The sequence below is a fragment of the Balaenoptera ricei genome, chromosome 2, assembly GCF_028023285.1.
Source record: "Balaenoptera ricei isolate mBalRic1 chromosome 2, mBalRic1.hap2, whole genome shotgun sequence".
NCBI lineage: Eukaryota > Metazoa > Chordata > Mammalia > Artiodactyla > Balaenopteridae > Balaenoptera > Balaenoptera ricei.
In genome coordinates, this window is record NC_082640.1 from 79,943,926 (window position 1) to 79,954,471 (window position 10,546).

General features: G+C 41.5%; 1 long non-coding RNA gene across 1 annotated transcript; it reads left to right on the forward strand.

Moving 5' to 3' along the window:
* The first annotated feature begins 6,129 nt into the window (after positions 1–6,129).
* LOC132360452 (uncharacterized) lies at positions 6,130–8,856 on the forward strand. Its single transcript, XR_009501105.1, has 3 exons — positions 6,130–6,247; positions 7,030–7,163; positions 8,630–8,856. It is a non-coding gene; the product is annotated as an uncharacterized LOC132360452 (long non-coding RNA).
* The last annotated feature ends 1,690 nt before the right edge of the window (positions 8,857–10,546 follow it).

Here is a 10,546-nt window from a genome sequence, read left to right on the forward strand (position 1 = left end):
TATTCTGCCTTGTATGGGCAAACGTGTGTATCCATAGCCCCCACTAAATTGGAGGCTCCCTGAAGGCTCCTTTCATTGTATACCTCAAAGAATGAAGCCCAATGAGCTGTCTATAGCAAGGGCACAATCCTTGTTTGCCTAATTGAATTAACACCAGTTATTTTCAGATTGAGTTTCTCAACAAGGCACAAAGTATTAATAAGCTAAGAACTTGTCATCTTTCATAATAGCAAATAAATGGAACATTTATTATCCAATATCTCTTGCCTGTTTAAAGACATTGGATATCGTTTTAGTTGAAGTACTAGATATTAGGTCCAAATTGTCTCGTCAAGATGCCTGCTTTGAGGTCTGTAGGGGTAGACTGAGAAGTGTTTGCATTTTGAAATATGTTAATTTTTTGCCAACCACAGCAGATGGTCACCCTTACTGCTTGTAACAGACATTTAACTGATTTGACAATAGCCTTATGGTCTTTCTGGTAGGACTCCAAATATTTGCATTAAACGGATCTTTGATTAAACTACTGTTTTATCATGTGAGTCTGTAAATGGTAACATCCTCAAATCTAACTGAATTCCAATAAGAATATAACATTTTTATATTTTTATTTTTGTGATTGGAGTCTACTATTGTCTATGTGAAATTATGCTATGCAAATGTATATATTTGTTAATTTAATAAGCCCTTTTTGAAAGGACATCTTGACATAGGCTTGTGTTTGCATTTGTAAATCAGAACTGCTTCTCTCTCTTGTCTAGGTGATGTGGTCCTACGTATGGAAGGTGGGCTTCACCTATGGGAAAGAAGCAGGAGACACATTCATTGAGCACTGTGGCAAGTACCTTCATTTAACTTATTCCAAACAGCCAAGGTCAATGTGGGCCTTTGAACATAATCACAAAATGAGGAACTAGTTCCTCCCACTTGTCCATGATCTACTGCCCACCTACAGGAACTACACACCAAATATTCCTGGATCTTTAGATCCTGATATCTCAGAGAAGTTAAGACCACTCCCTCCTTGTTCAAATGGGAAAACAGGGTTTGGAAAGGTGAGAAAAGTGATGACTCAAGACCAATACTCAGGCCACCTGGCCCCTGGCCTCCAGTATAAATTCAGGGCCTCCCTGAGAACGTGAAGCTGCCTGAAGTTAACCCACACTTGCAGTTCACTCTTACTTGCAGCTGAGAGCACCCTAAACCGTTATGCTTCTCTTACCCCAGGTCTCTTCCCTCCACACACCTCTATTTCTGTGTTTTGGCCTTTCTCCAACCATTTTTATAATCAGACAGCATTAAATGTAGGGGGGTGTGTGAATTGTGAGTGAGAACAAATCCCCTAGCAAAGAGACTTCCATTAAAACAAATTCATACTTGTTTCCTTATCTCTATTCCAGAGGCAGAGATGCCCAGTAGAATGGTCTTCCTGAATGGATTTGCCTGGTTATAATAAATCTGGGGGTCTCTAGGAGTGGGAGAGCCCACTGCTCTGCCTGGAAACCAGTCACCTGGTCTTCTGCCCCAATAACCACATCATCGATTCCATTGCTCACTCATGAATAAGTTTTGTGCTGAATGATTTTGGCCCCCTGGCCTTGATCCCTTAAATGAATGCCCAGGATATGACAGCCCCCAAACACATTAGTCTTCTTCTAGTTCTGGATGGAAAATATTATATAATGCTTAAGGCTGGGCTTGTTCCTAAGCCCTTGAAATCTTCAGGCTCCTTGATACCAGGGACAAAACCATATTTCTTCTATATTTCCCCAAATTATGACTTGTAAGGAAGATATATAATAATTAAAAGTCCTTATTAATTGAATTCTGCCAACAGACTAGCAACTCCCCAGACTGATAACAAAGCCAGGCAGAGCAGCTGTCAGCTTGAGGATGGCATCTGTGGAGGCAAACTCCTGCTCTCCCTGGCTTCTTCTTGATCCAGGCAGAGAACATAAAAATTTGTTGCATTAGATACCTGATTGAGCCCCAGATCAAGGCAAAATGCCAGTGCTTACGTGAGCTCTGCACTTCCCATCTCCTACCTTGGGCTATAATTAGCAGACAGGGAAATCAGCAGGAGGTATGAGAGCATGTCTTCAAAACTGAATGGAAATCAATGGGGAAATGACTTGCTTTACCGAAATCTGTTCCACATGCAAAGTTCCAGGAATATTTTAAAATAAGGTCTATTACAGGTTAAATGCAACATCTAAATAACCTTCAGATTATCTAGCCAATGACATTTCTAGATGATCTTTAAAATGCCTCCCATCGTATCTCTTTCTAAAAGATGTAGGAGAAGTAGGAATATTAATAAATTAGTTCATACTTATGAATATTTCTCACAGTCTTTCCAATGCTCTTCAGTCCCTTAATAATCTACATGTAATTTTAATACTTTTTATTACGGAAACTTCAAACAAATATGTAAGTTAAGAGAACAGTATAATGAACCTTCATGTACCCTTAACCCAACTTAAATAAGTATCAATTCACAGTCAGTCTCATTTTCTCTGTACTCCAATCCATTTTCCCCGTGTTCTCCAGATTATTTTGAAACAAATCTCAAGTATATCACTTATTTTAAATATTTCAGCAAGCTATGACCATTGTTCAGTCCAGTTCTCAAAAAGACTTCTTCTGGATCACTCCTGATTTTTAGTAGTCAATAGTTGTTTAAAACTTTGATACAGTTTCTATAAAAATAAACATATTTACTTATAAATTTCTTTACACTGATTTAGTTAGTTCATCCATTTGTCCATCCGTTTGTTCATTCATCACACGTCAGAAACATTTATTGGGCATTCCCTGGCGGTCCAGGGGTTAGACTCCATGGTTCCACTGCAGGGGGCACGGGTTCAATCCCAGGTCAGGGAACTAAGGTCCTGCATGCCGTACAGCCAGGGAAAAAAAAAAGAAAAAGTTTATTAAGTACTTAGTATGTACTGGACCTACTTGGAATTCTGGGAATACAGCTATGAACAAAGTAGACAAGAACCCCTGATATTATATTTTGGTAGGGAGAGGAAAATAGTAAACAAATTAGAAAATTCATAAACAAGTTTACTTGATCGTGTGCTTTGCTTTGGCCAGTGGGACATTAGCAAGCATGGTAGAAGGAGACTGGATAAGCACTTGCACACTAGAGCTTGTCCTCTTGGAACGCTCTCTCTGGAAGCTAGCCACCGTGCTGAAAAGTGACTTGAGCTAGACTAGTGGGTGATGAGGGGCCACATGGAGACATCCTCTCATGGAGGATGAGAGTTCACCTTGGACAGTGCAGCGCCACCGAGCTCCTAAAAGAATGTGGTCACATTACTGCAGTCAACCCTCAAAATCATGAGAAACCATAAATCACTGTTCTTAGTCATTATTTTGGGGGGTGGTTAATTACATGGCAATAGAAAATTGAAACAGAAAGTAGTACCTGGAAGTGGGGTGCTGCTGTAACGGAAACCTAAAGCAGGTGATTTTGAGATTGAGCCATGGAGAAAGGCTGGAAGGGTGGCAAAGGCAGTGAGGAAATTGAACGCTGGAAAGATGGTCATCTGTGTTGTAAAGCTGGGGAACAACTGGTAAAGCTGATGACTGTGGTAACATGAAAGATAGAAAATGTACTTAATGAACTTGTGGATCTGTCCAAAGGAAACTTCCAAGTAGAATGCCAAAGGGGCTAATCTGCTTCTTTTAGCTGCCTGTCATAAAATATGGGAAGGAAGGATGAACGAGAATTTCAGTTTTCAAGCAGAAAAAGTAATAAATGGCCTCAGGATGCTGCCAGCAAAATGTGATCTTAGTCAAGATCAAGTTGAGGGTGTGGCTGTAAGACCTATTTTAAGACCTCAGAGCCCAAAGTGCAGAGGGCCCATTCCCAAGAGACGTGTGGATCGCAGTGTGACTCTTGTCTAATGGAGTAGATTATAATTTACCATACAGAACATCCATAACATTTTAAGAGGAACTGTACACACTTACAGTAAAGGAACAAAGACAGTTGAAAATGAAAAGAGACCTCTGGGCTCCCACCTTTCCAAGAGCAAGAAGCAGACTGAGAAAATCAGCCTCAAAGATGAACCATTTCTCATGGAAAAGGAAGAAGGTCTCAGAGGACAGAGCCAACAGCCAAGAACAATGGATTGAGGAAAAAGTGAACATATTAGAAAATTCATAAACAAGAGCATTTCAAATGGCAAGAAAAAAAAAAAAAAGAACAAGGTAATATGATGGTAATTTGGCGGGGTGTGGTGTAGGAGGGAACAGAAGCAGGCCCCAGTCAAGCAATAGTCCCTCCCTCCAGACCCAGGGAAACTGGCAACATGTGTACAGCTGGCTTTTAGAACTGCTAAGGACCCGTGCCTGCTATGTGCCTTTAAATGTCCTCCCCCTGAGAACGGGAGCATCTGCTGCTATCTTATCCCTCTCTCACCACTGCGTGTGGGGTTGGGGGTGGGGGGTTGGTGATGGTGGCAGATAACTTGAATTTTTAGTTCACAGGTTTCCAGACTGAGAAAAGCCACACCCAAGCAACCTCATCCACGTCCAGACCTGATCCAAATGATGAAATTCTGAGCACTGAGCAGCTGCCATACTGGGTGAGACTTCGGGAGGTACTGGAAGAGATGAATGTGTTTTGCATAAGGGAGAAATGCCAATAATTTATGGCCGGAAAGTGGATTGCGATAGATTATAAAGATGACCACAAAGGGCTTCCCTGGTGGTGCAGTGGTTAAGAATCTGCCTGCCAATGCAGGGGACAAGAAGATCCCACATGCTGCGGAGCAACTAAGCCTGTGAGCCACAACTACTGAGCCTGCGCTCTAGAGCCCACGAGCCACAACTACTGAGCCCACGTGCCACAACTACTGAAGCCCGTGCACCTAGATCCCATGCTCCACAACAAAAGAAGCCACCACGATGAGAAGCCCACGCACCGCAATGAAGAGTAGCCCCCGCTCGCCCCATCTAGAGGAAGCCCGTGCACAGCAACGAAGATCCAACGCAGCCAAAAATAAATAAAATAAAATAAATAAATAAATAAAAAGATGGCCACAAAATCTTTTGTGTCCTCACATAGAGACCAGAAGTCTATTTCTCCTCCCCTCGAGTCTGGGCTGGCTTCATGACCTGTTTTGACAAATAGAAACAGCAGAAGTGGTACTGTGCCAGGTCTTAAAAAGACTGTGCAGCTTCCACGTTTGCCCTCTTGGAGCCCCAAGCCACATGGAAAGAGGTTCAGCCACCCAGATGGAGAGCTGAAAGGTGCCTGGCTAAAAGAAAACTGTTTCTCTGCTCGTAGCACTTCTGACGCCAAGAGTGTAGATTTTCCACACCAAGCGATTCTCCAATTCTCTGTGCACACCAAGTGGTGTCCCACAATTTAATTCAATTCTGACACTATTAATCTAGAGTTAGCACACACGTTAAGGGATCAGTCCCACAAGACTGCCCCCACCTTCAGATGCAAATAGTGGGTCCCCAGTTTACCCACACTTCTGTCCAACTTGGTTACGAATCAGGAGTTCCCACAACCCTCTCCTCTGGTGTGATAATTTGCTATAATGTCTCAGAACTCAGGGAAACACTCTGCTTACTATTATTGGCTTATTATAAAGGATACTGTAAAGGGTACAGAAGAACAGCCAAAGGAAGATGTACATGGGGTGGGGTCTGGAAGAATCCTGAGCACAGGAGCTTCTGTCCCGTGAATTTGGGGCATGCATCCCCCGGCACATAGACGTGTTCACCAAACTAGAAGCTCTCTGAACAATCTATAGTTTAGTCATTTTATGAAGGTCCCATTTGTAGGTATGATTGATTAAATCACTGGCCATTGATGATTAACTCAGTCTCCCTGGAGGCTGGGGGTGGGACTGAAAGTTCTAATCCTCTAGTCACATGGTTGGTTCCTCTGGTCACCAGCCTGTGTCCTGGGGCTTTTGGCCACCATTCATCTTATTAACATAAACTCAAGCATGGTTGAAAGGGGTTTATTATGATTACCAAAGACCCTTCTCTCACCACATAACTCAGGAAATCACAAAAATTTTAAGAGCTCTGTGACAGGAACTGGGACGAAGACCAAATATAGATGTCTTATTTTATCACAGTGTCACACTGGCCAAGCCCTTGATGTTCCAGCTGTCACAGTGAGACACCAGACTTGTGGGAAAACCTGTCTTGAATTCCCAGCCGCAGGCAAAGAGCTGTCCTGCTAAGTCCAGCGAACCCAAATTGCACAACTGTGAGTAAATGCACAGGGGTTGTTTTAAACCACTAAGTTTTGGGATAGCTAGTTACAAAGCAATAGATGAATGCAACAGAAATATAGTGATGGACTAATTATAGCTCACGTTCTTTGGGGTTCACCCTTCCAAAGGTGGAGGTTTCGCCTGGGCTCACTCATAGGGCTGCATTCAGCTGGAGGGTTAGCTGGGCTGGAAGGTCGAAGACAGCCTCACTCACAGGGCTGGCCATTGGTTCTTCTCCATATGTCCTCTCATCTTTAGTAGACTAGACCAGTTTCCTTACATGGTGGTCTTAGGGCAGCATTCCCAGAAGGAAAAACCAGGAACTGCAAGGCTCCCTGAAGGTGAGTCTCTACGGACTTATACAGTGTCACTTCCACCACATTCTATTGGTCAAAGCAAGTCAAACAGTCAGCCCAGATTCATTCAAGAGACGGGAGAGAACCAAGTAGTTTCTTTTCTCATCTTATTGATGAGAAGAGCCGCAAAGTATTGTGGCCAAGTTTTTCAATTTTTATCACAAAATTTTAGTGAAATGCCAGATATTTGTGCTTAGGAACAGAACTAGAATGACTGTACACAAAATAACATATATGACATTTAAAAATTAATCTAAGAAAGCATTATATCATCATTTTTACTTTAGCCCTAATGTCAAAAACCACCTTAACTTTCTTTTTTTCTTTATTTTTAGAAAGCCAATTTTAAAAGATACCAAATACTAAATACTAAAATAGGGTCTCCGAACTGTTTTATGAGTTACCAAACATCTCCTCAGGTCTTGAGATCATCCTGCATGGACCCCATCGCTGGTGAGGGCTTTTCTCCCCCTGAAATCCTTTTAAGCCTGGGGAAAAGAGAGTAAGGAGAAAGTGGAATGAGAAAGCAGCAATCAGCTGGAAATTCTGTCAGGTAAGACCTCTAGATCATTGGGTAGGTCCCGATCTATCAGAAATCGTGCTCTAAAAACTTCTATAAAAACCTACATTTCAAAGTGTTAAGCTTAACTTTTCTGGACTTGTCCTTGAGTGATTAATAGTTAGAAACGTACTGAGAACCAGCTCTTGTAGAGCATCCTTTCGTTCACAAATTCCACAAATATGGGTTTGCTAAACTAGAAGAATTAGAGAATATCTGCATTTAGTCCAAGATATTTATGTCATGGGTCATAAAGCAATGGTGACACTTATCTAAGACTGATAAAGGAAACTTACCCATTTACAGGAATCTTTATGATTGTAGCATCTTTTATAATCTAGAGAAATTTCTTGCACAAAATGTTTTGATCAAAAACGCTATAAGAAGGCTTCCCTGGTGGCGCAGTGGTTAAGAATCTGCCTGCCAGCTCAATATCAAAAACACAAACAACGCAATCCAAAAATGGGCAGAAGACCTAAATAGACATTTCTCCAAAGAAGATATACAGATTGCCAACAAACACATGAAAGGATGCTCAACATCACTAATCATTAGAGAAATGCAAATCAAAACTGCAATGAGGTATCACCTCACACCAGTCAGAATGGCCATCATCAAAAAATCTACAAACAATAAATGCTGGAGAGGGTGTGGAGAAAAGGGAACCCCGGTGCACTGTTGGTGGGAATGTAAATTAACATAGCCACTATGGAGAACAGTATGGAGGTTCCTTAAAAAACTAAAAATAGAACTACCATATGACCAAGCAATCCCACTACTGGGCATATACCCTGAGAAAACCATAATTCAAAAAGAGTCATATACCACAATATTCATTGCAGCTCTATTTACAATAGCCAGGACATGGAAGCAGCCTAAGTGTCCATCATCGGATGAATGGATAAAGAAGATGTGGCACATATATACAATGGAATATTACTCAGCCATAAAAAGGAACAAAATTGAGTTATTTGTAGTGAAGTGGATGGACCTAGAGTCTGTCATACAGAGTGAAGTAAGTCAGAAAGAGAAAAACAAATACCATATGCTAACACATATATATGGAATTCAAAAAAAAATGGTTCTGAAGAACCTAGGGGCAGGACAGGAATAAAGACACATAAGTAGAGAATGGACTTGAGGACATTGGGAGGGGGATGGGTGAGCTGGGACGAAGTGAGAGAGTGGCATGGACATATATACACTACCAAATGTAAAACAGACAGCTAGTGGGAAGCAGCCACATAGCACAGGGAGATCAGCTCGGTGCTTTGTGACCACCTAGAGGGGTGGGATAGGGAGGGTGGGAGGGAGACGCGAGAGGGAGGAGATATGGGGATATATGTATATGTATAGCTGATTCACTTTGTTATAAAGCAGAAACTAACACACCACTGTAAAGCAACTATACTCCAATAAAGATGTTAAAAAAAAAAAAAAGAATCCATCTGCCAATGCAGGAGACACAGGTTCGAGCCCTGGTCCGGGATGATCCCACATGCTGTGGAGCAACTAAGCCCGTGTGCCACAACTACTGAGCCTGAGTGCCACAACTACTGAAGCCCGCGTGCCTAGAGCCTGTGCTCCGTAACAAGAGAAGCCACTGCAGTGAGACGCCCGTGCACCGCAACGAAGAGTAGCCCCTGCTCACTGCAGCTAGAGAAAACCACGCACAGCAGCAAAGAAACAAAGCAGACAAAATAAATAAATAAAATATATAAATTTATTTTTAAAAAATGCTATAAGAGAGCTCAGTGTCTGCCTAAGAAGTAACACAGTGCATTCCTCAATAGAGATTAAAGTTGAAGCAATCCGTAGTATCAATGAGGCAATCTTTTCTTTTTATTGGGGGGAGGTTATGATAACTGTGTTAGATAAAGCAAAAGTTGCATGCAATTTTTCAGTTTACCACTAGATGTATCCATCTTCTTACCAACTTACTCATCTTCTTACCAACACAAGACAGAAATCTCCGGTGCATAATTTGTGCAAAGCTTAATGTTAGGCACTCCAGATTATCAAAAATAAGATGCAGTTGATGTTCTAAACATCCTAGTAGTCTGGTGGGGATAAGACAAGAACTCAAGAATCTGTATTTCAAAGCAGAGTATAAATGTCAAAATACAAATGAGAAGTTCTATGGAAACTCGAAAGAAAGAATAACTCCAAAACATTAGCAGAATATTTTTGGATGAGGTAGCATTTGAATTTTGAAGTTCCAGTAGCATTTCAACTGACTGAGGTGGAGAGTGTTGGATAAACAAACACAGAGGTGGGAAAGCATGATAATGTGTTCTTGGAGCACCAAGAGATAAGACTTGAGATGTAGTGTAGGGCTATATTGTTTTAAATGCCGAGTTGAAGAGATTATAATTAATTCAATCAGTGATGGAGGTGCCCCCCCTGCCCCTGCCCCCCCCACCCCGGTTCTTTGAGACACCAGTCTATAAACCAGGCTCTGCTCCTCCACATTCCTTCCTTTGGGCGGAGTCAGGACTCCCTTTCTCCCACACCTACAGCCCTCCTACCTACTAGAATATCTGACAGATGTGTTGGGGGTAGTGAAAGTGAGAGACAAAAAATAAACCCAAATTCATTTTTCCCAGTTTTTCTCTTTTTATTAAGCATGCTTATGTTATTATTATTTTGACTATTTTCGAAAATTTGGCTTACCACTAAAGAATGTATATTTCATATGATGAGAATATTCAAAAGAATAGACCACATTATGGAGGTAACTAAAATATCCACAAATGTTACTGAATTGAGGAAGATTATTTGAACGCATAGTGTATATTGCTCCAAAGAATAATGTCCAATTAGGGCAGAGATTGCAAACTGGTGACTTGGGATCCTATCTAGCTCAAAATATGTTCTGTTAGGGCACTTCCCTGGTGGTCCAGCAGCTAAGACTCCGTGCTCCCAATGCAGGGGGCCCAGGTTTGATCCCTGGTCAGGGAAATAGATCCCACATGCCACAGCTAAAGATCCAGCATGCCACAATGAAGATCCCGCACTTCACAATGAAGATCCTGTGTGCTGCAACTAAGACTTGGCACAGCCAAATAAATAAATATTTAAAAAAAAAAATATATATATATATATATATATATATATGTTTTGTTAAATTTGCACAACATTAAAATTTTTTTTGAGTTAGTTGATATTACTTTACAAATCATGAGGCTTTCACATGCAATCTAGATTTCTGGCTTCTCTTCAAATATTGTAAAATTTCATAACAAGGCATCCCCGTTCCCATTCGGCATAGTCAGCTGGAGCTGTGCAGAGACCACCCCCCCCCCCCCATTCAGTAACACACCTCCTCTCTAGTTTCCATGTGTCCTGCTCCCTTCTGTAATACACAGGATCTGCTT